The following is a 5,284-nucleotide window of genomic DNA, read 5'->3' on the forward strand; positions in this document are numbered from 1 at the left end:
GAACTGTTTGAAACTTATTGGCAGCTGACAGCCAGCATATCTGACCAATATTTCCACTGTCTGAAGGAGCTAAATACTGACTCTACAGCATCTCACATGGTTCCTGGAAATGAACAAGTACTCAACAGTGTTTGTGGGATTAACTGAACACATACGACTCCCTGTACTTGTCTGAATACTAGTTTGTGAAGATATGAAGGCCTAAAAGCATGTTTCTACATATGCAAAGCCATTCCTAAATGTAAATCTAAATATTGCCTTCTTGAAAGAAGGCAAATTCAAAAGATTAAGAATATTGAGAAGAGCCTTACAAAATCTTTATTTTAGGCAATTAACAGTTGTTTCAAATTCAGTAGGGCTTACGCAACCCATTCAGCGGGAGAAAGACTATAAACCTAGGTGACTCACAATTTTGCTCACTGGTAACTTTAAGTCCTAGTCACTTCCATTAAGAGCAGGGGAAAATGTTCCTCCCATTTGCTGAGATATTAGAAAAGGCCAAGGAGTAAGAAAATATCTTGAGTCAGAACAGATGAGTCTTTTCTGGAAAGCCAAGAATTCCTCCTTCTGCCTCCAAAACAAAAAGACTACAGAGCCTTTCTTAGTACCACAAGAAGATCCATAGTTGCATGCTGTTGGAGGGGAATCGTTGTCACAGCTCCTGTGATACCACCAGTGTGAAAAACCGAATAACAACAAACAGAGATAGTTGGGAAAATAATATTTATCCTGCATTCTGTCTGAAACCCACCATCTCCATACTTAACAGAATTTTGAAACAATGCAGCAGAGAGATTGAGAATGTGTAGAGCATCTGTCTTGTAACTAGGATTACACAGAATGATTAAGAACCTGGAAGGCTGCCCTAAGTGCAATTCTAAGTCCTCCACTAACTGACAATGACTTCTAGCAAGTCACTTAGCTTTTCTGTTTCAGTTTTTCCTCTGTAATAGAGGGATAATTCAACCTTATTGTTTTGAAAGTTCAATGTGTCATTAAATGTTGGGAGCCGGCCATGTTATTCATGAGAGCATATTCATAAGATGGCACCCGCATGCCGCCTCGCTGCTCCCCCGCCCATCGTGTGCCCAAGATGGCGCACACATCCTACTTCCTGGTTCTTGCTCGGCTTACTGTCCCCGCCATATATGGTAATGATTGATTGCTTCCTTGTTGCCGCCCAATCGCCTGTCCCCACGTGTAATCCCATGATTGGATAACATTAGCTATATAAGCCCAAGTATAGGAAGTGCCCAACGCACAACACGGAAGAAGCCGTCACGGACGGACGTGTATTGAGGTTGTTGCCCAGTCGATGCACAACACGGAAGAAGCCGTCACGGACGGACGTGTATTGAGGTTGTTGCCCAGTCAATAAAGGTGCTTGCAGAGGCTAAGTGTTCGTGTGCTACATTCCGCGGGACGGAAGCGGCTCCGGACAATTAATAAGTAAGTTTATGTTGATTGCTTAGAAATATGCTTGGCACATACCAAATATTAAAAGAACAGCACCCAACAAGAAGTACTGAATTGACAATGAATCAAGAAAACAGATGAGAATGAAAATGGGACATTTGTATCACCTTCTATGAATTATCTGTCCAGGTTTTTTGCTCATTTACTTTGGTTTGTTTTCTATTACTGATTTTAAGGAGCTCATTTTATATGCTAGCAGTAAGCCCTTTGTCAATATATGTCTTTGAAATAAACACATATATCATTAGGGAAATGCAAATTAGAACCATAATGAGGTGACATTTATGTGTCTACTGGAATGGTTAAAATTAAAGACAGATGACACCAAATTTTGCAGGAAATGGTGGAACACCTGCATCACTCATGTGTTGCTGGTGGGAGGATAAAATGATATGACCACTTTGGAAAGAGTTTGGCAAGTTTTTAAAGAATCAAAAATTCACCTACCATATGTCTTGGGTATTAGCCCAAGGAAAATGAAACCATATGTTTATACAAAGAGTTCTACAAGAACATCCACATCTGCTCTGGACACAATAGCCAAACACTAGAAATAAGTCCCCATTGTACAGGGGAATGGGTAACAGACCATGATATACTGATATAATGAAACTCATAACAAGAAAGAGTGAGCTCATAGACGTTGTGCATAAGAGGCCATCGCAGAGGATACAGTCACAGAAGGAAGCAGACTGTGTGCCTTCATTCAGGCACTGACAAAGCAGGGCCATAAAGATACAAATCAGAAAAGTACTTACTGCTGGAAGGAAGGTAGATTGATTGGCAGAGCTTGCAAGAAATATTCTATGGCACTTGTTCTCAGCCAAGGGGGATTTTTATCTCTAAGGTAAAGTGTAGCAATGTCTGGAGACATTTCGGTTGTCCCATAAATAGCACCTACTGAGCAGGTCAAGGCTGATGTATACAGCCTCTTCTACACAAGATGGACCCTCACAACTTAGCTCAACAACATAACCAAATCTCTGATCTTACAAGCGCTGTGCTCCCCTCACCCCCATTAGATGGTCGTTGTCAAAAACACAATCATTATTCTTTATGTACTTATGAGTCTCTTTGGACCTATTCTATCTGGAATTCATGGAGCTTCTTAGAACTGTAGCCTCATCTCTTTCATCAAATCTGGGGAATGTTCAGCCACTCTTTTCATGCATTCTTTGTGCTCCTGTCTATCCTGTCCCTCTAGAATTTCCATAGCATACATGATTCTGTATTTGATGCTGTCCTTCAGGTTGCCTTAGGGTCTGTTTATGTTTCTTTATTCTTTATTTTTTTATATTTTAAAAAGACTAAAACCAAGCAAAATAAAACAGAATAAATCCAAACAAAACAAACCAGTGAGGGTGACACAGGACTTCAAAACAATATGAAATCAGCCGTGGTTACCATAATGCCTCTTGCTGTCTTCAAAATAGCTACAGATACCTTCAGACATAGCAAAGATCAAACAAAACACAACAGAATAGAATCAATAACAATAAAACAATGAATGCAATAAAGGAATTCAAAATAAGTCAATAGTAAATCCAAATGACTACCACAATGTATCTTGCCTTTCTCAACTGTAGGCAGGGTTAGTCTGGGGAACCGTGTCCCTTTAAGAGGCGGAAAGGGAAAAGCCTCTGCTCTACAGCAAGCAGCCAAGTTGACAGCCTGCGGTTTGACACCTGCTTCTGTGTAGCTACACTGTCTCACCTAAGCCCCTCTTCAAGTAGGTTATTTCTCTCCTCAAAAGTCTATTAGCTTACTGAACCTGGCCTCCTAGCAACAAGCCCGGTAAATCAAGAGTTGACCCTCAGGAACGTGGAGGACCACAGGACCACAGCCCCAGATTCAGCAGTGCTCCAGCTCTGGGCCCTGCCACTCCGCTGAGTGGTTCTCCACCACTTAATGTTGCAATCCCTGCGATAAAATTACTTTCATTCTTCCCTGGTCTTCTGTTCTGACTCCTCAGAGAGAGAAGCCTGGTGAGGGTAAGTCTGGGGACCCAACAGGCAAATGTTCTGCTGTTGTACATTAAGGCCCCAGAATTTGTTTTTGATTCCATTTTTTTTTTTAAGAAACCAAAGGCATGGATTTGATTTGTAGGCAGGACATAATTGCTCCCATATGCGACCTAGGTGGCAGTTTGTTCAAGCAGCCTGTGGTCTGGCCTTCCCACGAAGCCCCGCCCTCAGGTTTGCACTTTGCTGTGAGCTTGGGGCACAGCTGCCAATGCCACTGACCTGGACTTTGTAAGTTTCATGGTCCCAAAGCACGGGATGCCACTGAGGAGGGGCAGAAAGGTAGCGACGAACCCTATCGGGAACACGTAGGAGAAGCGTTTCTCGGTTGGGCCTCTTCGTGAAGGGGAATGTAGAACAGAAAGCCAAGGGTGCCTTGGCCAGAATGCCCATGGGATAGCTCCTTCTCATAGCCAGTGCCACACAGCCACAGCTGAGGGACAGGAGGCTGAGCTTTTGTAATAAAGTCTCAGGAAGTCTGGGTGGCAGGCCACTGTGCTGAGAATCAGGGCTGTTGGCTGCGTAACATTGCCAGCATCACCAGATCGCTCACGTGGTCAAATTCAGCCACATGGGTCCACTCCGTGTTGATACTGGAACCTACGAGCACATGGAACACTGAGCCAGTGTCGTTTCTCCTGTGCTAACACTGAGCACTGCAAAGGCTGATAAAGGCAACAGGAAAAAATCTGCCTATCACACTCCTCAGGCTCCAGGACACACTGCTCCTTAGGCTGATGTCCACTATCCAGGACACAGAAGTAAACAACAGACCAGACGGGGCACAGCCCTGTTGCTTCCCTCCAGGAAAATGGGGTTTGGGATGCTGGGGTCTCCTTCTGGAGGTGGTATCTAGGTTCTTTCTGTTTTGAACAAAAAAATTGGTCAACACAAACCCAAACAGCAACAAGAGGTCATGAAAGTTGACAAAGAACAGGCTCTGCAGAGGGAGTGCAGGTGAGGAGAAGTAAGGAAAGAAATACAACCTGCAGCATGATTACCAAACATGCAGTTCATACACTTTAGTTCGGGGCAGCAAGCCTGTGGCATGGCTGTTATTTGTTTTTCTTTTAAAAGAAAAAGTGTGACTATATGAGCTGGTTTTTTCTCAACTAAAACCTCAGAATTCAGGTTTAATTGCAACGCTGGCTCTCTGTAGCCAATACATGGATTTTGGGGTTGTAGCTTGGCCATTCAATCTCTAAAGGGTTTGTCATTGCTGCTTTAGTTGGTTCTATTTAATGCTTTTTTCTTTGGTCCCAAATTATGCCTTGCTCACATGTGCTTGTTTTATTTTTATACCTGTTTTATTATTTATTTCACTTTTACCTGAAATATTAATTCTTAGATGTCTCTAAAGTAGAATACACCTTCATGAGATTTTCTGGCTATGTTTCCTTATGCTTTAACTTTAAAAAAAAAAAAAGAGGATAAAACCCAAAAAGGGGAAAATAAAACAAGATAAAATCAACCAAAGCAAATCAGTGTAAGTGACACCACACGGAACTTCAAAATAATACGAAATCAACAATAGTTACCATAATGCCTCTTGTTGTCTTCAAAATAGCTGCAGATACCTTCAGGCATAGTGCAAATCAAACAGAGCAGAACAGAAACAACCAAAACAAAACATTGCATGCAAAAAAGGACTTCAAAACAGGACAATAGTAAATCCAAAATGACTACCATAATGTATCTTGCTATCTTTGAAATAGCTGCACTTTTTAAGCTTTCTTGTGTCTTTCTTTTTTTTTTCGGTTTTTGCATTCTATGATAAATTGGTGCTT

The sequence above is a fragment of the Cavia porcellus genome, unplaced genomic scaffold (genome assembly GCF_034190915.1).
Source record: "Cavia porcellus strain 051 isolate PalLab524CR breed Dunkin Hartley unplaced genomic scaffold, mCavPor4.1 scaffold_6, whole genome shotgun sequence".
Taxonomy (NCBI): domain Eukaryota; kingdom Metazoa; phylum Chordata; class Mammalia; order Rodentia; family Caviidae; genus Cavia; species Cavia porcellus.